Source organism: Leuresthes tenuis, unplaced genomic scaffold, assembly GCF_036924035.1.
Source record: "Leuresthes tenuis unplaced genomic scaffold, fLeuTen1.0.hap1 SCAF_18, whole genome shotgun sequence".
NCBI classification, from domain to species: domain Eukaryota; kingdom Metazoa; phylum Chordata; class Actinopteri; order Atheriniformes; family Atherinopsidae; genus Leuresthes; species Leuresthes tenuis.
Genome location: NW_027325372.1, coordinates 30,900,539 through 30,926,048, shown reverse-complemented (window position 1 = coordinate 30,926,048; position 25,510 = coordinate 30,900,539). Strand labels below are relative to the sequence as shown.

Below are 25,510 nucleotides of genomic sequence, written 5' to 3'. Positions count from 1 at the left end.
TTTAAGGTATAATTTGTTTATCTGAGTTGAACAGTTTTAAAGTTAGAGCAATTTGTTTGAATATCAGAAACAGTTAAAATGATCAGTCTGCCACTCTAATCTTCTCATGCATAAAAATCAAGAAGGAGCAAAAATGTTCATGTTTTTTAAACTGTCATATTTCGAAATTGGCTGAATATTTGAAAAATCTGTATAATCAGATAATAGCTGAATGTCTTGTGAACATTTTAAAGTTTGAATGGTGTCTCTAGCTGAATGTATGCTCAACTAGTTAGGTTGGAAAGAGGAGGAAGTTTTTGAAGAGTTGAAAGAAATTGCCATTCATTTGAATGAGGGGGAAATTTGAATAAAAGTTAAATAGTTTAAAAAGTATAAAAGTTATAAACATAAAAAATAGTAGCACCCATCTCCTGAAGGAGCTGAACGTTTTGATACCAAATTTGTTGAAATCGGTGAAAGATTGCAGGAGTAGTTGAGTGTCAAAAAACGTACGGAATAATAATAATAATAATAACTAGAAAATTTCTGAAGAAATTTTGATGGGTGCCCAGCTGCTGCCCGTCTTCTGCCCGTCCACACACACACACACACAGATGAGAGCTGTGCTGTGCTGAGAGACCTGCTAGTTGCCAGTCAAGCATTAGGTATTTCAAATCCAGTATTAAACTAAGGTACAGAGATAAGCTGAAACATAGTTTAACATTTCAGATCCTGGCCTGCTGTGGTGAAACCTGCCTGCTTTGGGCAGCATGAGGGACAGACGGCTGGCTTAATAGATGGCTTAAACAAGGTTTTTAATGTCTTAATCACACAATGAACCACTTTACCCTTTAAATGGTGGCAGCCATTATGTTTACCTGATTAAGGAGGAGAGTTTAAACAGCCAATCACCTGCTCAGTTACTGGTCTTTTAGCCAACCGAGTCCCCTTTTGGGGGGGTTGAAGCAGAGATCCCAGAGGAGGAGGACAGAAAGTAATGTTCAGACATACTGACAGTTTAAATGTGTTTATTTAGCAACAACAGCTCATTATAATTCAGTCAGTTTTGATAAACTGATAAACTTTAACATGTCACAGTCTATAATAGGGGTCCCTGTGTAGAGAAATATCTGTAAGCATTCACCACCACAGTAAGAGGAAGACATGAGGACATTAAACCCAACAACATTCAAATCTTACCTCTGTCCTATGGTGATAGAAACTCCAGTCTTCATGGGAGTCCTCGGTGATATCTGTGTTTGCTGAAGGTTGTTTGGGTCGCTGCAGCTGATGGGAGTCTTTCTCTGCTTCATTCTGCTTTGAATCCTCCTGTGGAAGGGCAGGTGTTCGGTTCAGCAGGACCTCAGATGGAAAGCTGGACACACAATCATTAACAGCATTAATCATAAACAGACATCCTTACTGTATGTGAGCTGTGAGGGGAAGTGTCAGTACTTACTTTAGACCTTTTTGTCTGTCTCTGCAGCATCTGCATGATGACTGTAGTCTGGATTCATGCTGCTTTCCATCTGGTTGCTCATGTTTTAAAAGCTGGAGACAACAATCATGAAATTAGCACCAAGCACACATGATGAAAAGCACTGAAACTGTCTTCATACATGTAGAAGTCTCACCTGTAAGTGCAGCGTTACATCTAATGAGGTCCTGCTTCTCCAACCGAAGATGCTGCATCAGTGTTTTCTGGGGGGGGGGGGTGTTTGGTTTCTCTGACAGAAGAAAAACAAAAGCATGATAACTTCTAATGAATAAATGGAACAATCTGGTGATGTTATGAGTTAAGGATTCACGTTAAACAGAGTGAAGTGTGAGGTGTAACTCTGAACCTTTGACTCCAACATTTACCTCAGTTTCATCTTTTTCTCTGTCTGACTGAAGCTGCTCCGTCTCTGTCCTGTCTGCCTTCTCTGAGCTTCTCATCACTGGTGGTGTAGCTCTCCGACTAAACAAACTCATGATACTCTTCTCACAAAAACATGGTCGAGAATGATAAACTAATTCTCAAAGCATCACCGTGCCAGCACGGTACAGCAATCAGGAAGAATCACACTCTACTAGTTAAGCCATGATCCTCAAAGTTCATATTTCACTGATTGGAAGATATGTACAATAATTAACATAATTGCCAACTGTCAAATAAAATACCATGATTATAATTCAAAAGTGCTCATGATTTGAGAATATATAGACGAATAAATAGATGAATAAATAGACATAAAAATGGATAAATAAGCAAAATGAGCACTGAACACAAGCCATATTCTGTTCAAATCACAATGCATTCACATTCTGACTCATTCAACACCAGCACATAGCAAAATGAGCAGTCAAAACAAGCCATATTCTGTTCAAATCACAATGTATTCACATTCTGACTCATTCAACACCAGCACATAGCAAAATGAGCAGTCAAAACAAGCCATATTCTGTTCAAATCACAATGCATTCACATTCTGACTCATTCAATACCAGCATATAGCTTTTGCCGTCGAGAGCGTTCAAGTTCAGGCTGCGGGCTAACAATGTAGCATGTTAAACAAGGCAGTCACACAGAAACATCGGCGGAAGGAAAATGAGCAAATACCTCGTCTTTATTTAACTGGAAGACGATCATATTTCCGCCACGATCAACGACAGATAATGTTCAATATAACCACTCAACGTAAATTCATAGCCTTCATAGCATTCCACGCCAGACAGCGGGCTAATAGTGTAGCATGCTAAACAAGGCAGTCACACCGAAACATCGGCGGAAGGAAAATTAGCAAATACCTCGTCTATATTTAACTCGAAGACGATCATATTTCCGCCACGATCAACGACAGATAATGTTCAATATAACCACTCAACGTAAATTCATAGCCTTCATAGCATTCCACGCCAGACAGCGGGTTTATAGTGTAGCATGCTAAACAAGGCAGTCACACCGAAACATCGGCGGAAGGAAAATTAGCAAATAGCTCGTCTTTATTTAACTCGAAGACGGTCGTATTTCCGCCACGATCAACGACAGATAATGTTCAATATAACCACAACGTAAATTCATAGCTTTCACAGCATTCCACGCCAGACAGCGGGCTAATAGTGTAGCATGCTAAACAAGGCAGTCACACCGAAACATCGGCGGAAGGAAAATTAGCAAATAGCTCGTCTTTATTTAACTCGAAGACGGTCGTATTTCCGCCACGATCAACGACAGATAATGTTCAATATAACCACAACGTAAATTCATAGCTTTCACAGCATTCAACGGCAGACAGCGGGCTAATAGTGTAGCATGCTAAACAAGGCAGTCACACCGAAACATCGGCGGAAGGAAAATTAGCAAATACCTCGTCTTTATTTAACTGGAAGACGGTCATATTTCCGCCACGATCAACGACAGATAATGTTCAACATAACCAAACCAAGCAAAAAATAGATCTTACCTGAACAAAGCTCGCCAGACAGAAAGACTACTCAAGAATATTCGAAGAACCAGGGGCGAAGAGACGATCCAACAACCAATGAAAACAGTGGAATTGCTGACGTGTGTCGTCAAGCGTCTGGTATGAAGCTGTTAAAACAGCTGATGTGTTGATCATAATGGAAAACATATGAGTCCGTGCGCGCTGTCGCGCGCATTTGTCTCGTGAGTGGCACGAACCTGTTATCACAGCTGATGTGTTGATCATAATGGAAAAGATATGAGTCAGTGCGCGCTATCGCGCGCATTTGTCTAGCGAGGGCTAGCATGACGCTGTTGATAGCTGATGTGTTGATCATAATGGAAAACATGAGTCCGTGCGCGCTGTCGCGCGCATTTGTCTCGTGAGTGGCACGAACCTGTTATCACAGCTGATGTGTTGATCATAATGGAAAACATATGAGTCAGTGCGCGCTGTCGCGCGCATTTGTCTCGCTGTTATGATCGCTGATGTGTTGATCATAATGGAAAACATATGAGTCCGTGCGCGCTGTCGCGCGCATTTGTCTCGTGAGTGGCACGAACCTGTTATCACAGCTGATGTGTTGATCATAATGGAAAACATATGAGTCAGTGCGCGCTGTCGCGCGCATTTGTCTCGTGAGGGCTGTTATGATAGCTGATGTGTTGATCATAATGGAAAACATATGAGTCAGTGCGCGCTATCGCGCGCATTTGTTTCGTGAGCGGCTAGCATGACGCTGTTGGGTCAGTGCGCGCTGTCGCGCGCATTTGTCTCGTGAGCGGCTAGCATGACGCTGTTGGGTCAGTGCGCGCTGTCGCGCGCATTTGTCTCGTGAGCAGCTGGCATGAAGCTGTTTTCACAGTTTTGGCTGCCTGCTGACAGACAGAGGCTGTCATGTTATATTGTATTAGGAACACAGATAAAACAGGCTGGCATAATGCTGTTACAGCAGGCCAGCCTGCTTGGCTCTGGCTTCATCAGCTGTGATAGAACAGGGCAGACATCTTGAGTGAGCTCCCAATTAGTTGCTATGGGCAACAGCTGTGCCTGCCAACTGCCATTCTGCACCTCACTTTGTCCCCTTAAAATCATGGGGTTTTCATTTTGAGCAGGAAATCTGGAACAAACGGTCGCTGTTCGAAAAGTAGAAGTCGTATCCGAATAATTCTTTGACCGTGAGCGCCAGAAGGCCCGGGGGAAGCCAGCGGTGTAATTTTTATTCTTCTAACCCCCGTGGCTCCTTTATTATGGCAGTTTTAAAATGATTTTTCCGACTGATTTCAGGCCTCGCCCGTTTTATAATGGGATTTAATGTTCCCTCTCTGCGCTCAGAGGGGATTTGTGAGAAATCTGTGAGGTCCAGCTCAATGACAGTCACATTGGGTGAAAGACAACTAAAATACCTACGTTTTGATGTATAATTTATCCAGATCAGGCAGATATTTTGGACGTGAGAGGCATTTGTTTGAAAAATAATTTTTTAAAGATTTTTAGAGTGAGAGGTAGAGTGCAGAGGCACAAAATGAGCTCCTCTGGACACCTAAAACGTAAACTGCCGTTGTGTCAAAGCCATATAAGCTATTAACAAGCCCTTTACACCAGTTAAAGCTGAGTCTTTCCTGTCACACACAAACTTTGAATGATGTGTGTATGACCTTGTATGGCTGAGTTCAGAGGCCTCCAAGGGGAGGCAGTTTTGGGCTCTTCGAGCCCAAAACTGCCTCGTTAAGGCCTTCTCCATTCATTTTCCCATTGACAATTTGCCCGCTTTTTCCCATTTATCCGCTATTCCGGTCGAGTAATGAGAGAGAAAAATACAAGCACACCTCTCCCGATCGGCGCGCACGCAGCCATGTATTTTTTATTTGAGTCGGACCTTCGCTGTGGGACGAGTAGCGCGCCGAAAAACGGGCGGAAACGGAAGAATAATAATAATAACTAGAAAATTTCTGAAGAAATTTTGATGGGTGCCCAGCTGCTGCCCGTCTTCTGCCCGTCCACACACACACACACACAGATGAGAGCTGTGCTGTGCTGAGAGACCTGCTGGTTGCCAGTCAAGCATTAGGTATTTCAAATTCAGTATTAAACTAAGGTACAGAGATAAGCTCAAACATAGTTTAACATTTGAGATCCTGGCCTGCTGTGGTGAAACCAGCCTGCTTTGGGCAGCATGAGGGACAGACGGCTGGCTTAATAGATGGCTTAAACAAGGTTTTTAATGTCTTAATCACACAATGAACCACTTTACACTTTAAATGGTGGCAGCCATTATGTTTACCTGATTAAGGAGGAGAGTTTAAACAGCCAATCACCTGCTCAGTTACTGGTCTTTTAGCCAACCGAGTCCCCTTTTGGGGGGGTTGAAGCAGAGATCCCAGAGGAGGAGGACAGAAAGTAATGTTCAGACATACTGACAGTTTAAATGTGTTTATTTAGCAACAACAGCTCATTATAATTCAGTCAGTTTTGATAAACTTTAACATGTCACAGTCTATAATAGGGGTCCCTGTGTAGAGAAATATCTGTAAGCATTCACCATCACAGTAAGAGGAAGACATGAGGACATTAAACCCAACAACATTCAAATCTTACCTCTGTCCTATGGTGATAGAAACTCCAGTCTTCATCGGAGTCCTCGGTCACATCTGTGTTTGCTCAAGGTTGTTTGGGTCACTGCAGCTGATGGGAGTCCTTCTCTGCTTCATAAGACAAAAAGAGAGGAAACCAAATGTTGAGTTTCATGTAGATAAATTTTCTTGTTTTTGATTCATCACAAAAAATATCCAAAGTACAATCAATGTATTGAGTAAAGATAAAAACACTCACCTTTTTTCATAGTTCTTCTCCTTGGACACGTCACGATGCAGTTTGAATCCTCCTGTGGAAGCGCAGGTGTTCGGTTCAGCAGGACCTCAGATGGAAAGCTGGACACACAATCATTAACAGCATTAATCATAAACAGACACCCTTACTGTATGTGAGCTGTGAGGGGAAGTGTCAGTACTTACTTTAGACCTTTTTGTCTGTCTCTGCAGCATCTGCATGATGACTGTAGTCTGGATTCATGCTGGTTGCTCATGTTTTAAAAGCTGGAGACAACAATCATGAAATTAGCACCAAGCACACATGATGAAAAGCACTGAAACTGTCTTCATACATGTAGAAGTCTCACCTGTAAGTGCAGCGTTACATCTAATGAGGTCCTGCTTCTCCAACCGAAGATGCTGCATCAGTGTTTTCTGGGGGGGGGGGGGGGGGGTGTTTGGTTTCTCTGACAGAAGAAAAACAAAAGCATGATAACTTCTAATGAATAAATGGAACAATCTGGTGATGTTATGAGTTAAGGATTCACGTTAAACAGAGTGAAGTGTGAGGTGTAACTCTGCACCTTTGACTCCAACATTTACCTCAGTTTCATCTTTTTCTCTGTCTGACTGAAGCTGCTCCGTCTCTGTCCTGTCTGCCTTCTCTGAGCTTGTCATCACTGGTGGTGTAGCTCTCCGACTGAACAAACTCATGATACTCTTCTCACAAAAACATGGTCAAGGATGATAAACTAATTGTCAAAGCATCACCGTGCCAGCACGGTACAGCAATCAGGAGGAATCACACTCTACTAGTTAAGCCATGATCCTCAAAGTTCATATTTCACTGATTGGAAGATATGTACAATAATTAACATAATTGCCAACTGTCAAATAAAATACCATGATTATAATTCAAAAGTGCTCATGACTTGAGAATATATAGACGAATAAATAGATGAATAAATAGACATAAAAATGGATAAATAAGCTAAATGAGCACTGAACACAAGCCATATTCTGTTCAAATCACAATGCATTCACATTGTGACTCATTCGACACCAGCACATAGCTTTTGCCGTCGAGCGCGTTCAAGTTCAGGCTGCGGGCTAACAATGTAGCATGCTAAGCTAAGGCAGGCACACAGAAACATCGGCGGAAGGAAAATTAGCAAATACGTTGTCTTTATTTAACTCGAAGACGTCATATTTCCGCCACGATCAACGACAGATAATGTTCAATATAACTGGTCAACACAAGCCTTATACTGAAATAAACTCATTAAATTCATATTCCAACAAGTTCAATTTGAACAAGCTTTTGCCGTCGAGCGCGTTCAAGTTCAGGCTGCGGGCTAACAATGTAGCATGCTAAGCTAAGGCAGGCACACAGAAACATCGGCGGAAGGAAAATTAGCAAATACGTTGTCTTTATTTAACTCGAAGACGTCATATTTCCGCCACGATCAACGACAGATAATGTTCAATATAACCACTCAACGTAAATTCATAGCCTTCATAGCATTCCACGCCAAACAGCGGGTTTATAGTGTAGCATGCTAAACAAGGCAGTCACACAGAAACATCGGCGGAAGGAAAATTAGCAAATACCTCGTCTTTATTTAACTGGGAGACGGTCATATTTCCGCCACGATCAACGACAGATAATGTTCAATATAACCACAACGTAAATTCATAGCTTTCACAGCATTCCACGCCAGACAGCGGGCTAATAGTGTAGCATGCTAAACAAAGCAGTCACACCGAAACATCGGCGGAAGGAAAATTAGCAAATACTTCGTCTTTATTTAACTGGGAGACGGTCATATTTCCGCCACGATCAACGACAGATAATGTTCAATATAACCACAACGTAAATTCATAGCTTTCACAGCATTCCACGCCAGACAGCGGGCTAATAGTGTAGCATGCTAAACAAGGCAGCCACACCGAAACATCGGCGGAAGGAAAATTAGCAAATACCTTGTCTTTATTTAACTGGAAGACGGTCATATTTCCGCCACGATCAACGACAGATAATGTTCAATATAACCACAACGTAAATTCATAGCCTTCATAGCATTCCACGCCAAACAGCGGGTTTATAGTGTAGCATGCTAAACAAAACAGTCACACCGAAACATCGGCGGAAGGAAAATTAGCAAATACCTCGTCTTTATTTAACTGGGAGACGGTCATATTTCCGCCACGATCAACGACAGATAATGTTCAATATAACCACAACGTAAATTCATAGCTTTCACAGCATTCCACGCCAGACAGCGGGCTAATAGTGTAGCATGCTAAACAAGGCAGCCACACCGAAACATCGGCGGAAGGAAAATTAGCAAATACCTCGTCTTTATTTAACTGGAGGACGGTCATATTTCCGCCACGATCAACGACAGATAATGTTCAATATAACCAAACCAAGCAAAAAATAGATCTTACCTGAACAAAGCTCGCCAGACAGAAAGACTACTCAAGAATATTCGAAGAAGCAGGGGCGAAGTGACGATCCAACAACCAATGAAAACAGTGGAATTGCTGACGTGTGTCGTCAAGCGTCTGGTATGAAGCTGTTAAAACAGCTGAAGTGTTGATCATAATGGAAAACATATGAGTCCGTGCGCGCTGTCGCGCGCATTTGTCTCGTGAGTGGCACGAACCTGTTATCACAGCTGATGTGTTGATCATAATGGAAAACATATGAGTCAGTGCGCGCTATCGCGCGCATTTGTTTCGTGAGGGCTAGCATGACGCTGTTGATAGCTGATCATAATGGAAAACATATGAGTCCGTGCGCGCTGTCGCGCGCATTTGTCTCGTGAGTGGCACGAACCTGTTATCACAGCTGATGTGTTGATCATAATGGAAAACATATGAGTCAGTGCGCGCTGTCGCGCGCATTTGTCTCGTGAGGGCTAGAATGACGCTGTTATGATAGATGTGTTGATCATAATGGAAAGCATATGAGTCAGTGCGCGCTATCGCGCGCATTTGTTTCGTGAGCGGCTAGCATGACGCTGTTGGGTCAGTGCGCGCTGTCGCGCGCATTTGTCTCGTGAGCGGCTAGCATGACGCTGTTGGCTCAGTGCGCGCTGTCGCGCGCATTTGTCTCGTGAGCGGCTAGCATGACGCTGTTGGGTCAGTGCGCGCTGTCGCGCGCATTTGTCTCGTGAGCAGCTGGCATGAAGCTGTTTTCACAGTTTTGGCTGCCTGCTGACAGACAGAGGCTGTCATGTTATATTGTATTAGGAGCACAGATAAAACAGGCTGGCATAATGCTGTTACAGCAGGCCAGCCTGCTTGGCTCTGCCCTCATCCGCCATCTTGGCTCTGCCCTCATCAGCTGTGATAGAACAGGGCAGCCTTCTTGGGTGTGGTCAGCATTAGTTGCTATGGGCAACAGCTGTGCCTGCCAACTGCCAACTGCCGAATTCTGCACCTCACTTTGTCCCCTTAAAATCATGGGGTTTTCATATTGAGGCAGAAATCTGGAACAAAACGCTCGCTGTTCGAAAAGTAGAAGTCGTATCCGAATAATTCTTTCACCGTGAGCGCCAGAAGGCCCGGGGGAAGCCAGCGGTGTCATTTTTATTCTTCTAACCCCCGTGGCTCCTTTATTATGGCAGTTTTAAAATGATTTTTCACACTGATTTCAGGGCTCGGCCGTTTTATAATGGGATGGAATGTTCCCTCTCTGCGCTCAGAGGGGATTTGTGAGAAATCTGTGAGGCCCAGCTCAATGACAGTCACATTGGGTGAAAGACAACTAAAATACCTACGTTTTGATGTATAATTTATCTAGATCAGGCAGATATTTTGGACGTGAGAGGCATTTGTTCGAGAAATTGTTTTTTAAAGATTTTTAGAGTGACAGTTAGAGTGTAACTGACATTAGACGACCTCCTCTGGACACCTAAAACGTAAACTGCCGTTGTGTCAAAGCCGTATAAGCTATTAACAAGCCCTTTACCACAGTTAAAGCTGAGTCTTTCCTGTCACACACAAACTTTGAATGATGTGTGTGTGACGCTGTATGGCTGAGTTCAGAGGCCTCCAATGTGAGGCAGTTTGGGGCTCTTCGAGCCCCAAACTGCCTCTTTTTGGCCTTCTCCATTCATTTTCCCATTGACAATTTGCCCGCTTTTTCCCATTTATCCGCTATTCCGGTCGAGTAATGAGAGAGAAAAATACAAGCACACCTCTCCCCATCGGCGCGCACGCAGCCATGTATTTTTTATTTTAGTCGGACCTTCGCTGTGGGACGAGTAGCGCGCCGAAAAACGTGACGGAAGCGGGAGAATAATAATAAGTATGAGCAATAGTAATATGTGTGCCCTGCCTATGGCATGGGGCACCCATAATAAGTATGAGCAATAGTAATATGTGTGCCCTGCCTATGGCATGGGGCACCCATAATAAAGGGAAACAGGAAAACAATAGTGAGAATGCCTTAATGCATTCTCACTAACTAGAAAGAGCTGTTCCTGCGAAACAGCAGTGAGAATGCATTTTAAGTTGAATGGATTAGTTGAACATGCTCAAATAGCTGAATCTAGTTGAAATTAATCAGAAATCAAGTGAATAATAGTTTAAATGGCTTCAGTGTAATATACAGGAGGGAGTGGAAGAGTGATGTCATCAGTGACAGCAATGTTTGTCAACAGCTGCAGCTTAACGAGCTCTCTCCCTGTGTAACCTGCAGAAATTGCATATTTGGATACTATGACCTCCTGTGAGAAAACCGGAAGAGCGAGGAAAATAATTTGAAGACCGTAAGAAGCAGAAGGCTTGGAGGAACGCAGCAATGTAGTTTTTATTTGAATGGAGTGAAAAAAATTTAAACGGCAGCAGGTTGAACACAGTTGAAGCTGTCTCTGGCGTTCCACCAAATTTACATTGGAGTTAGTGAGAGAAATTGAAAAGTTTCTCTCGCTTCAAGGCTCATAGCTGAAATTCTGTAAATGTGAGCTATTTAGTAGTCACATCAGCTGAAAGAGGACAAGTGTACCTACATTTTAAGGTATAATTTGTTTATCTGAGTTGAACAGTTTTAAAGTTAGAGCAATTTGTTTGAATATCAGAAAAAGTTAAAATGATCAGTCTGCCACTCTAATCTTCTCATGCATAAAAATCAAGAAGGAGCAAAAATGTTCATGTTTTTTAAACTGTCATATTTCGAAATTGGCTGAATATTTGAAAAATCTGTATAATCAGATAATAGCTGAATGTCTTGTGAACATTTTAAAGTTTGAATGGTGTCTCTAGCTGAATGTATGCTCAACTAGTTAGGTTGGAAAGAGGAGGAAGTTTTTGAAGAGTTGAAAGAAATTGCCATTCATTTGAATGAGGGGAAAATTTGAATAAAAGTTAAATAGTTTAAAAAGTATAAAAGTTATAAACATGAAAAATAGTAGCCATCATCTCCTGAAGGAGCTGAACGTTTTGATACCAAATTTGTTGAAATCGGTCAAAGATTGTAGAACTAGTTGAGTGCCAAAAAACGTACGGAATAATAATAATAACTAGAAAGAGCTGTTCCTGCGAAACAGCAGTGAGAATGCATTTTAAGTTGAATGGATTAGTTGAACATGCTCAAATAGCTGAATCTAGTTGAAATTAATCAGAAATCAAGTGAATAATAGTTTAAATGGCTTCAGTGTAATATACAGGAGGGAGTGGAAGAGTGATGTCATCAGTGACAGCAATGTTTGTCAACAGCTGCAGCTTAACGAGCTCTCTCCCTGTGTAACCTGCAGAAATTGCATATTTGGATACTATGACCTCCTGTGAGAAAACCGGAAGAGCGAGGAAAATAATTTGAAGACCGTAAGAAGCAGAAGGCTTGGAGGAACGCAGCAATGTAGTTTTTATTTGAATGGAGTGAAAAAAATTTAAACGGCAGCAGGTTGAACACAGTTGAAGCTGTCTCTGGCGTTCCACCAAATTTACATTGGAGTTAGTGAGAGAAATTGAAAAGTTTCTCTCGCTTCAAGGCTCATAGCTGAAATTCTGTAAATGTGAGCTATTTAGTAGTCACATCAGCTGAAAGAGGACAAGTGTACCTACATTTTAAGGTATAATTTGTTTATCTGAGTTGAACAGTTTTAAAGTTAGAGCAATTTGTTTGAATATCAGAAACAGTTAAAATGATCAGTCTGCCACTCTAATCTTCTCATGCATAAAAATCAAGAAGGAGCAAAAATGTTCATGTTTTTTAAACTGTCATATTTCGAAATTGGCTGAATATTTGAAAAATCTGTATAATCAGATAATAGCTGAATGTCTTGTGAACATTTTAAAGTTTGAATGGTGTCTCTAGCTGAATGTATGCTCAACTAGTTAGGTTGGAAAGAGGAGGAAGTTTTTGAAGAGTTGAAAGAAATTGCCATTCATTTGAATGAGGGGGAAATTTGAATAAAAGTTAAATAGTTTAAAAAGTATAAAAGTTATAAACATAAAAAATAGTAGCACCCATCTCCTGAAGGAGCTGAACGTTTTGATACCAAATTTGTTGAAATCGGTGAAAGATTGCAGGAGTAGTTGAGTGTCAAAAAACGTACGGAATAATAATAATAACTAGAAAGAGCTGTTCCTGCGAAACAGCAGTGAGAATGCATTTTAAGTTGAATGGATTAGTTGAACATGCTCAAATAGCTGAATCTAGTTGAAATTTATCAGAAATCAAGTGAATAATAGTTTAAATGGCTTCAGTGTAATATACAGCAGGGAGTGGAAGAGTGATGTCATCAGTGACAGCAATGTTTGTCAACAGCTGCAGCTTAACGAGCTCTCTCCCTGTGTAACCTGCAGAAATTGCATATTTGGATACTATGACCTCCTGTGAGAAAACCGGAAGAGCGAGGAAAATAATTTGAAGACCGTAAGAAGCAGAAGGCTTGGAGGAACGCAGCAATGTAGTTTTTATTTGAATGGAGTGAAAAAAATTTAAACGGCAGCAGGTTGAACACAGTTGAACCTGTCTCTGGCGTTCCACCAAATTTACATTGGAGTTAGTGAGAGAAATTGAAAAGTTTCTCTTGCTTCAAGGCTCATAGCTGAAATTCTGTAAATGTGAGCTATTTAGTAGTCACATCAGCTGAAAGAGGACAAGTGTACCTACATTTTAAGGTATAATTTGTTTATCTGAGTTGAACAGTTTTAAAGTTAGAGCAATTTGTTTGAATATCAGAAAAAGTTAAAATGATCAGTCTGCCACTCTAATCTTCTCATGCATAAAAATCAAGAAGGAGCAAAAATGTTCATGTTTTTTAAACTGTCATATTTCGAAATTGGCTGAATATTTGAAAAATCTGTATAATCAGATAATAGCTGAATGTCTTGTGAACATTTTAAAGTTTGAATGGTGTCTCTAGCTGAATGTATGCTCAACTAGTTAGGTTGGAAAGAGGAGGAAGTTTTTGAAGAGTTGAAAGAAATTGCCATTCATTTGAATGAGGGGAAAATTTGAATAAAAGTTAAATAGTTTAAAAAGTATAAAAGTTATAAACATGAAAAATAGTAGCCATCATCTCCTGAAGGAGCTGAACGTTTTGATACCAAATTTGTTGAAATCGGTCAAAGATTGTAGAACTAGTTGAGTGCCAAAAAACGTACGGAATAATAATAATAACTAGAAAGAGCTGTTCCTGCGAAACAGCAGTGAGAATGCATTTTAAGTTGAATGGATTAGTTGAACATGCTCAAATAGCTGAATCTAGTTGAAATTTATCAGAAATCAAGTGAATAATAGTTTAAATGGCTTCAGTGTAATATACAGCAGGGAGTGGAAGAGTGATGTCATCAGTGACAGCAATGTTTGTCAACAGCTGCAGCTTAACGAGCTCTCTCCCTGTGTAACCTGCAGAAATTGCATATTTGGATACTATGACCTCCTGTGAGAAAACCGGAAGAGCGAGGAAAATAATTTGAAGACCGTAAGAAGCAGAAGGCTTGGAGGAACGCAGCAATGTAGTTTTTATTTGAATGGAGTGAAAAAAATTTAAACGGCAGCAGGTTGAACACAGTTGAACCTGTCTCTGGCGTTCCACCAAATTTACATTGGAGTTAGTGAGAGAAATTGAAAAGTTTCTCTTGCTTCAAGGCTCATAGCTGAAATTCTGTAAATGTGAGCTATTTAGTAGTCACATCAGCTGAAAGAGGACAAGTGTACCTACATTTTAAGGTATAATTTGTTTATCTGAGTTGAACAGTTTTAAAGTTAGAGCAATTTGTTTGAATATCAGAAAAAGTTAAAATGATCAGTCTGCCACTCTAATCTTCTCATGCATAAAAATCAAGAAGGAGCAAAAATGTTCATGTTTTTTAAACTGTCATATTTCGAAATTGGCTGAATATTTGAAAAATCTGTATAATCAGATAATAGCTGAATGTCTTGTGAACATTTTAAAGTTTGAATGGTGTCTCTAGCTGAATGTATGCTCAACTAGTTAGGTTGGAAAGAGGAGGAAGTTTTTGAAGAGTTGAAAGAAATTGCCATTCATTTGAATGAGGGGAAAATTTGAATAAAAGTTAAATAGTTTAAAAAGTATAAAAGTTATAAACATGAAAAATAGTAGCCATCATCTCCTGAAGGAGCTGAACGTTTTGATACCAAATTTGTTGAAATCGGTCAAAGATTGTAGAACTAGTTGAGTGCCAAAAAACGTACGGAATAATAATAATAATAATAATAAAGGGAAACAGGAAAACAATAGTGAGAATGCCTTAAAGCATTCTCACAATAATAATAAAGGGAAACAGGAAAACAATAGTGAGAATGCCTTAAAGCATTCTCACAATAACTAGAAAAAAGCTGTTCCTGCGAAACAGCTGTGAGAATGCATTTAAAGTTGAATGAATTAGTTGAACATGCTCAAAATAGCTGAATCTAGTGGAAATTTATCAGAAACAAGTGAATAATAGTAAAAATGGCTTCAGTGTAATATACAGCAAGGAGTGGAAGAGTGATGTCATCAGTGATAGCAATGTTTGTCAACAGCTGCAGCTCTCTCCCTGTATAACCTGCAGAAATTGCATTTTGGATACTATGACCTCCTGTGAGAAAACCGGAAGAGCGAGGAAATTTATTTGAAGACCGTAAGAAGCAGAAGGCTTGGAGGAACGCAGCAATGTAGTTTTTGTTTCAATAGAGTGAAAAAATTTTAAACGGCAGCAGGTTGAACACAGTTGAACCTGTCTCTGGCGTTCCACCAAATTTACATTGGAGTTAGTGAGAGAAATTGAAAGGTTTCTCTCGCTTCAAGGCTCATAGCTGAAATTCTGTAAATGTGAGCTATTTAGTAGTTACATCAGCTGAAAGAGGACAAGTGTACCTACATTTTAAGGTATAATTTGTTTGTCTGAGTTAAACAGCATGAAAGTTAGAGTAATTTGTTTGAATATCAGAAAAAGTTAAAATGATCAGTCTGCCACTCTAATCTTCTCATTCATAAAAATCAAGAAGGAGCAAAAATGTTCATGTTTTTTAAACTGTCATATTTGAGAATTGGCTTAGTCAAAATTTTTAAAAATTGAACTTTTCTGTAAGAGAAAGCTCTGTTAAAGACACTGATGTGATTTATATCAAGGTCCTGTGTAAAATATAGGTTTTATAGCAGTTTGAATACAGCCTTCACTGTCAGCTTAAAGGAGCGAAGGAGGGCCTGTTTCACATGGAAATGTGTGATTTTGCTCTGAATCTGAGGTGATTTGAGAGAAAAAGCATAGGTTAAAGCACAAATATGGAAAGAAGACATAAATAGCTTCATGTTAAGCTAGAATTTATCCAGTTTTAATAGAAATTGTGGATGTTAAGGAGGTTTTAGGCTGTGATTAGTGTGGAGGATGAGTGGTTTCTGTGGATTTCCCTGTATTTCTAATGGAGAGGGACAGTGCTGATTCTAAGGTCATTTTCTCAAAAACCATTTTAGTAATGAGAGAGAAAAATACAAGCACACTTCTGCAGACCCAGACGCACGTTTTGAGGTATCATATGTGTGCTTTAGACAGCATGAGTGAGGGAAAGTACACGGAATGAATGCCTGAGCCACAGAGAGACAGAGGAGGACAGGCTGTACCCCCTGAGAACAAACAGCTGTTTGAATGGATTTAAAAGTCAAAATTTAAAAATATTGAACTTTTCAGTAAGAGAAAGCTCTGCCGAAGACACTGATGTGATTTATATCAAGGTCCTGTGTAAAATATAGGTTTTATAGCAGTTTGAATACAGCCTTCACTGTCAGCTTAAAGGAGCGAAGGAGGGCCTGTTTATAATGGAAATGTGTGATTTTGCTCTGAATCTGAGGTGATTTGAGCGAAAAAGCATAAGTTAAAGCACAAATATGGAAAGAAGACATAAATAGCTTCATCTTAAGCAAGAATTTATCCAGTGTTAACAGAAATTGTGGATGTTAAGGAGGTTATAGGTTAAAATGGCTTCAGTGTAATATACAGCAGGGAGTGGAAGAGTGATGTCATCAGTGATAGCAATGTTTGTCAACAGCTGCAGCTCTCTCCCTGTATAACCTGCAGAAATTGCATTTTGGATACTATGACCTCCTGTGAGAAAACTGGAAGAGCGAGGAAAATAATTTGAAGACCGTAAGAAGCAGAAGGCTTGGAGGAACGCGGCAATGTAGTTTTTATTTCAATGGAGTGAAAAAAATTTAAACGGCAGCGGGTTGAACACAGTTGAACCTGTCTCTGGCGTTCCACCAAATTTCCATTGGAGTTAGTGAGAGAAATTGAAAGGTTTCTCTCGCTTCAAGGCTCATAGCTGAAATTCTGTAAATGTGAGCTATTTAGTAGTTACATCAGCTGAAAGAGGACAAGTGTACCTACATTTTAAGGTATAATTTGTTTGTCTGAGTTAAACAGCATGAAAGTTTGAGTAATTTGTTTGAATATCAGAAAAAGTTAAAATGATCAGTCTGCCACTCTAATCTTCTCATTCATAAAAATCAAGAAGTAGCAAAAATGTTCATGTTTTTTAAACTGTCATATTTCGGAATTGGCTTAATATTTGAAAAAGCCAGCTGAATGTCTTGTGAACATTTTAAAGTTTGAATGATGTCTCTGTGATACCGTATGGCTGAGTTACTGCCCTCTATAATAGGACAGTTTGGGGCTCGTTGAGTCTGGCCTCCTCATTAGTTGCTGTGGGCAACAGCTGCACGTGCCCACTGACAAATCTGCACCTCACTTTGTCCCCTTAAAATCTGGGGATTTAATAATGAACGACAAGTCTGGAACAAACGGTCGCTGTTCGAAAAGTAGAAGTCGTATCCGAATAATTCTTTCACCGTGAGCGCCAGAAGGGATGTGGGAAGCCAGAGGTGTAATTTTTATTCTGATCTTGTGTAAGGTTTGTTTTTTATGGCAGTTTTAAAACGAGTCTTTCTCACTGATTTCATTGCTCAGCCTGTTTATAATGGAAAAGTATGTGAGCTGGAGTGCTGCTCTCTGCGCTTAGAGTTGATTTGTGAGAAATATGTGAGGCCAAGCTCAATGAGAGTGACTTTGTGTGAAAGAGGACTAAAATACCTACGTTTTGATGTATAATTTGTCTAGATCAGGCAGACATTTTGGACGTGAGAGGCATTTGTTTGAGGAAGTTCTTTTTAAATCATTTTAGAGTGGGAATTAGAGTGTGCGCTCCATCAGACGAAGTCCTCTGGCACCATAAAACGTAAACTGCCGTTGTGTCAAAGCTGTATAAGCTATTGGCAAGCCCTTTACCACAGTTAAAGTTGAGTCTTTCCTGTCACATACAAACTTTGAATGATGTCTCTGTGATACCGTATGGCTGAGTTACAGCCCTCTAAAATAGGGCAGTTTGGGGCTCGTTGAGCCCCAAACTGTCCTATTTTCATGCATGAAAATCATGAAGGAGCAAAAATGTTCATGATTTTGAAACTGTCATATTTCAAAATTGGCTGAATATTTGAAAAAGCTGAAACATTTGGTAATAGCTGAATGTCTTGTGAACATTTTAAAGTTTGAATGGTGTCTCTAGCTGAACGTATGCTCAACTAGTTAGGTTGGAAAGAGGAGGACGTTTTTGAAGAGTTGAAAGAAATTGCCATTCATTTTAATGAGGAATAAAGTTGAATAAAAGTTAAATAGTTTAAAAAGTATAAAAGTTATAAACACCAAAAGTCATAGCATAAATCTCCTGAAGGAGCTGAACGTTTTGATACCAAAATGGTTGAAATCGGTTAAAGTATGAAGGAGTAGTTAAACGGCAAAAAACGTACGGAAAATATAATAATAATAATAATAATAATAAAGATAAACAGGAAAACAATAGTGAGAATGCCTTACAGCATTCTCACAATAATAAAGGGAAACAGGAAAACAATAGTGAGAATGCCTTAATGCATTCTCACTAATAACTAGAAAGAGCTGTTCCTGCGAAACAGCAGTGAGAATGCATTTTAAGTTGAATGGATTAGTTGAACATGCTCAAATAGCTGAATCTATTTGAAATTTATCAGAAATCAAGTGAATAATAGTAAAAATGGCTTCAGTGTAATATACAGCAGGGAGTGGAAGAGTGATGTCATCAGTGACAGCAATGTTTGTCAACAGCTGCAGCTTAACGAGCTCTCTCCCTGTGTAACCTGCAGAAATTGCATATTTGGATACTATGACCTCCTGTGAGAAAACCGGAAGAGCGAGGAAAATAATTTGAAGACCGTAAGAAGCAGAAGGCTTGGAGGAACGCAGCAATGTAGTTTTTATTTGAATGGAGAGAAAAAAATTTAAACGGCAGCAGGTTGAACACAGTTGAACCTGTCTCAGGCGTTCCACCAAATTTACATTGGAGTTAGTGAGAGAAATTGAAAAGTTTCTCTCGCTTCAAGGCTCATAGCTGAAATTCTGTAAATGTGAGCTATTTAGTAGTCACATCAGCTGAAAGAGGACAAGTGTACCTACATTTTAAGGTATAATTTGTTTATCTGAGTTGAACAGTTTTAAAGTTAGAGCAATTTGTTTGAATATCAGAAAAAGTTAAAATGATCAGTCTGCCACTCTAATCTTCTCATGCATAAGAATCAAGAAGGAGCAAAAATGTTCATGTTTTTTAAACTGTCATATTTCAAAATTGGCTGAATATTTGAAAAATCTGTATAATCAGATAATAGCTGAATGTCTTGTGAACATTTTAAAGTTTGAATGGTGTCTCTAGCTGAACGTATGCTCAACTAGTTAGGTTGGAAAGAGGAGGAAGTTTTTGAAGAGTTGAAAGAAATTGCCATTCATTTGAATGAGGGGGAAATTTGAATAAAAGTTAAATAGTTTAAAAAGTATAAAAGTTATAAATATGAAAAATAATAGCCATCATCTCCTGAAGGAGCTGAACGTTTTGATACCAAATTTGTTGAAATCGGTCAAAGATTGTAGAACTAGTTGAGTGCCAAAAAACGTACGGAATAATAATAACTAGAAAATTTCTGAAGAAATTTTGATGGGTGCCCAGCTGCTGCCCGTCTTCTGCCCGTCCACACACACACACAGAGAAGCTGGTAGTTGCCAGTCAAGCATTATATGATCATAATCCAGTCTTAAATATGAGATTCAGGCTTGTTCTGGTGAAATCTGCCTGCTTTAGACACATAAGGCCCGGTTGATCTGTTCAGAATAATGGAGAACATATGAGTTAGTGCGCGCTATCGCGCGCATTTGTGTCGTCAGGGGCTGCCATGAAGCTGCTAATCTGTTCAGATTAATGAAAAACATGAGTTAGTGCGCGCTATCGCGCGCATTTGTCTCATCAGGGGCTGGCATGAACCTATTAATCTGTTCAGATTAATGAAAAACATGAGTTAGTGCGTGCTATCGCACGCATTTGTCTCATCAGGGGCTGGCATGAACCTATTAATCTGTTCTGAATAATGGAAATTTATGAGTTAGTGCGTGCTGTCGCACGCATTTGTCTCATCAGGGGCTGGCATGAACCTATTAATCTGTTCTGAATAATGGAAATTTATGAGTTAGTGCGTGCTATCGCACGCATTTGTCTCATCAGGGGCTGGCATGAACCTATTAATCTGTTCTGAATAATGGAAATTTATGAGTTAGTGCGTGCTGTCGCACGCATTTGTCTCATCAGGGGCTGGCATGAACCTATTAATCTGTTCTGAATAATGGAAATTTATGAGTTAGTGCGTGCTATCGCACGCATTTGTCTCATCAGGGGCTGGCATGAACCTATTAATCTGTTCTGAATAATGGAAATTTATGAGTTAGTGCGTGCTATCGCACGCATTTGTCTCATCAGGGGCTGGCATGAACCTATTAATCTGTTCTGAATAATGGAAATTTATGAGTTAGTGCGTGCTATCGCACGCATTTGTCTCATCAGGGGCTGGCATGAACCTATTAATCTGTTCAGATTAATGAAAAACATGAGTTAGTGCGTGCTATCGCACGCATTTGTCTCCTCAGCAGCTGGCATGAACCTGTTAATCTGTTCTGAATAATGGAAATTTATGAGTTAGTGCGTGCTATCGCACGCATTTGTCTCATCAGGGGCTGGCATGAACCTATTAATCTGTTCAGATTAATGAAAAACATGAGTTAGTGCGTGCTATCGCACGCATTTGTCTCCTCAGCAGCTGGCATGAACCTGTTAATCTGTTCTGAATAATGGAAACTTATGAGTTAATGCGTGCTATCGCACGCACTTGTCTCACGAGCGGCTGGCATGAATCTGTTTAACCATGTTGGCTGCCCTGCTGTTGCCCCGCTGCTGCCCTGCTGCTGCCCTGCTCCTGCACTGCTGCTGCCCTGCTCCTGCCCTGCTTACTCTGACCTCATCAGCCATCTTGGCTCTGCCCTCATCCGCCATCTTGGCTCTGCCCTCATCAGCCATCTTGGCTCTGCCCTCATCAGCCATCTTGGCTCTGCCCTCATCAGCTGTGATAGAACAGGGCAGCCTTCTTGGGTGTGGTCAGCATTAGTTGCTATGGGCAACAGCTGTGCCTGCCAACTGCCAACTGAAAATTCTGCACCTCACTTTGTCCCCTTAAAATCGTGGGGTTTTCATATTGAGGCAGAAATCTGGATACAAACGCTCGCTGTTCGAAAAGTAGAAGTCGTATCCGAATAATTCTTTCACCGTGAGCGCCAGAAGGGACGGGGGAAGCCAGCGGTGTCATTTTTATTCTTCTAACCCCCGTGGCTCCTTTATTATGGCAGTTTTAAAATGATTTTTCCGACTGATTTCAGGGCTCGGCCGTTTTATAATGGGATGGAATGTTCCCTCTTTGCGCTCACAGGTGATTTGTGAGAAACCTGTGAGGCCCAGCTCAATGAAAGTCACATTGGGTGAAAGACAACTAAAATACCTACGTTTTGATGTATAATGTATCCAGATCAGGCAGATATTTTGGAGGTGAGAGGCATTTGTTTGAAAAATAATTTTTTAAAGATTTTTAGAGTGAGAGGTAGAGTGGAGGAGGCACAAAATGAGCTCCTCTGGACACCTAAAACGTAAACTGCCGTTGTGTCAAAGCCGTATAAGCTATTAACAAGCCCTTTACACCAGTTAAAGCTGAGTCTTTCCTGTCACACACAAACTTTGAATGATGTGTGTGTGACCTTGTATGGCTGAGTTCAGAGGCCTCCAAGGGGAGGCAGTTTTGGGCTCTTCGAGCCCAAAACTGCCTCGTTAAGGCCTTCTCCATTCATTTTCCCATTGACAATTTGCCCGCTTTTTCCCATTTATCCGCTATTCCGGTCGAGTAATGAGAGAGAAAAGTAATAGCACACTTCTGCCCATCGGCGCGCACGCAGCCATGTATTTTTTATTTTAGTCGGACCAACGCTGTGGGACGAGTAGCGCGCCGAAAAACGTGACGGAAGCGGAAAAATAATAAGTATGAGCAATAGTAATATGTGTGCCCTGCCTATGGCATGGGGCACCCATAATAATAATAATAATAAAGAGAAACAGGAAAACAATAGTGAGAATGCCTTAAAGCATTCTCACAATAATAATAAAGAGAAACAGGAAAACAATAGTGAGAATGCCATGCATTCTCACAATAATAAAGGGAAACAGGAAAACAATAGTGAGAATGCCTTAAAGCATTCTCACAATAAAGGGAAACAGGAAAACAATAGTGAGAATGCCTTAAAGCATTCTCACAATAAGTACTAGAAAGAGCTGTTCCTGCGAAACAGCAGTGAGAATGCTTATTCGCTGAATGGGTATAGCTGACCATGCTAAAAAAGCTGAAACTTTAGCACAGTTATTAGCTGAAGCTTCAAAGCACTTCAAAGGTATTTTTGAAAGGACCTGGTCTTGGTTGAAGACCTGATTAAGAACAGAAGGAGAAGAATTCAGTTGATAGTTTTAAATTCTCTTTCAATCATAATAGAATGATGGCACCTAAAGTTGTTGAGAAGAAGAAGGAGTTGAAAAGATGGAAACAACTTAGCAGAAAATTAGTTGAAAAAGGGCTGAAAAACAATTATTGAAGGACCTGGAGCTGAATGAAAGCTGAGAGGATTAGAAAAACAAACAGCGACTTGAACATGTAAAAGGAACAGTGCTGAACACTACCATGTAAAGAAGTTCAGCTGTGAAACATATAAACATTTAAAGAAGCTAATATGACCATTGGAATGCACTCTGATATTAGAAAGAAAGGAATAATTGAGAGCTTAAACTGGACGAGTCCAGTAATATTAATGCTAGTTCAGGCAACAAAACACTTTCTTTGCATGTTCTCTATTCTCTACTTTTCTGCCTTCATACAGCTCCAGCTCCTTTCAATAATACTTTTTAAAAACTTACAGTATGGCAAACACAAATGGATTTACCTTTGATTGAAATGTTTGTTTCTGATACTTCAGGTTGTTGAAAAATGAACTGCTGTCACTTAAACCATGTTGATCTCTCATCTGTATGTATTCATTTCATAACACATCTGGGTCTGAATCCTTTTTTACAACCAAAGCTCTGCTGATTCTGCAGGGTGACTTTGGAAAACCAAACAGAATTGATTAAATGTCTGAAAAAAAGTTGCAAGTCCTTGCAGAAAAAGTTGAAGGTTTAAAGAAGGAGATGGGAGATGAATTCTGTTCATATTTTGAATTCATCTTCAACCCTTATAAAATGTAGCAACGAAAAGATTCTAAATAAGTTGAGAAAAGCAAAACATTAGCAGAAATGTAGTTGCTGTAACTCTTTTCAGAGCTGGACAATACGTGTTAATAAGTTTACAAATGCTTAATGCTCAGATGCTCAGCCACTGGGGAAAGGATCACTTTCCCCAGTGGCTGAGCATCTGAGAGCAGCAGATCTCTGACTAGTGCCTCAACACGCTTATCAAACAAGCGCATGCAGGTGACAGGGTTGGATCGCAGAATCTCACACTTTACAGTCCAGTCAAGCGATTCAAAATCAACCTGTTCTCCTTGCTGTCTCTTTATTGCTTCAATCACTTCAGGCCACCTGAACTCAGCACTGAAAATGTGCAAAAGAACGTCAGAGTTTCCAACTGGCACATCACATGTGCTCAGTCCAGAATACACATTATTAAAGTCAGGAAGAACGTACAGGGTTCCACTCTGTAAACATAATCGCCTCAACTACTCATTTATTTCCCTATCCATTAAGCTCATTAATGAGGAGGAAGAAAAGGAAAGGGAGCTTAGGCCGAAGTAATGGCGTAGGTGTATTTTTCTGAATGTATTTTCCGTTCCGTTTTTGTTGTCCTGTGTGTACTGGGTACTTGTTAGTCCTGGTTGAAGGAATTTGAAGGTCAAAAAGACAATAGTGGAACAATTCAAAGGTGCTGGAGTAACTGTCAGCAAAGAAAAGCTGAAGGGTTAAGAACAACAAAAGGGTTTCAAGCAGATAATAAGTGAAATGTCTTGACATTTCTAAAGTGTGACATTTCTAAAACTAGAAAGAGTGAAAGTTTAGCTGAAAGCAAGTTGCTGAAATCCTGGTTGAAGCAGGTTGAAGGTGAAAATAAAATAGTGGAATAATTTAAACCTGTTGGCAAAAACTGCAGAAGTCTTAGTTGAAGAAGTTGAAAGGTTAAAAACAACAGAAAGATTTAAAGGATTTAAAATTTTTGTGGAAAAATGTGTGGTTAGTTATTTTAAATAATTTTAAAAGTATAAAAGTTAGAACCACCAAAAGTAAAAACTAATTCCAATTTAATTCAATAAGATAATTCCAAGAGATATAGCAGTAATCTCCTAAAATAGCTGAACATTTTGATACCAAAGTTGTAGAAATCGGTGAAGAATATGCAGTAGTTAATGTCCAAAAAACTGCAGAAGTCTTAGTTGAAGAAGTTGAAAGGTTAAAAACAACAGAAAGATTTAAAATTTTTGTGGAAAAATGTGCAGTTAGTTATGTTAAATATTGCTAAAAATGTGAAATATTAGTAGAAAGTCATTTGCTGCAGTTTGAAAAGGCCTGAAATGTATTTTTGAAAGGACCTGAAGGACCTGAGAAATGTACAGGACAGAGAAGAAAAATGCTAAACAAAAAGTGAATAAATTCAAAAAGAAGAGAAACACTATAGAAAAATTGTGAAAATTTAGTAGAAATTCATTTGCTGAAGCTTCAAAAGGCCTGAAATGCATTATTGAAAGGATGTGGAGCTGTATGAAGGCAGAAACATACAGGAAAGAGAAGAAACGTGCAAAAAGGACTGGCAGTTGGAAGGTACTGCTGTGATTCAAAGGCTTCTAATTTAAAAAGTAAAGTCCTGAATGGCGTAGGTGTATTTTTCTGAATGTATTTTCCGTTCCGTTTTTGTTGTCCTGTGTGTACTGAGTACTTGTTAGTCCTGGTTGAAGGAATTTGAAGGTCAAAAAGACAATAGTGGAACAATTCAAAGGTGCTGGAGTAACTGTCAGCAAAGAAAAGCTGAAGGGTTAAGAACAACAAAAGGGTTTCAAGCAGATAATAAGTGAAATGTCTTGACATTTCTAAAGTGTGACATTTCTAAAACTAGAAAGAGTGAAAGTTTAGCTGAAAGCAAGTTGCTGAAATCCTGGTTGAAGCAGGTTGAAGGTGAAAATAAAATAGTGGAATAATTTAAACCTGTTGGCAAAAACTGCAGAAGTCTTAGTTGAAGAAGTTGAAAGGTTAAAAACAACAGAAAGATTTAAAGGATTTAAAATTTTTGTGGAAAAATGTGCGGTTAGTTATTTTAAATCATTTTAAAAGTATAAAAGTTAGAACCACCAAAAGTAAAAACTAATTCCAATTTAATTCAATAAGATAATTCCAAG

At 39.7% G+C, this 25,510-nt stretch overlaps 1 long non-coding RNA gene across 1 annotated transcript; it reads right to left on the bottom strand.

Annotated features, from left to right (window-relative positions):
* Window positions 1-1,305: 1,305 nt before the first annotated feature.
* LOC140275514 (uncharacterized) lies at window positions 1,306-1,684 on the bottom strand. The gene is made up of 3 exons (XR_011908410.1): window positions 1,614-1,684; window positions 1,439-1,530; window positions 1,306-1,354 (listed from the first exon to the last, which is right to left on the bottom strand). It is a non-coding gene; the product is annotated as an uncharacterized lncRNA (long non-coding RNA).
* Window positions 1,685-25,510: the final 23,826 nt, after the last annotated feature.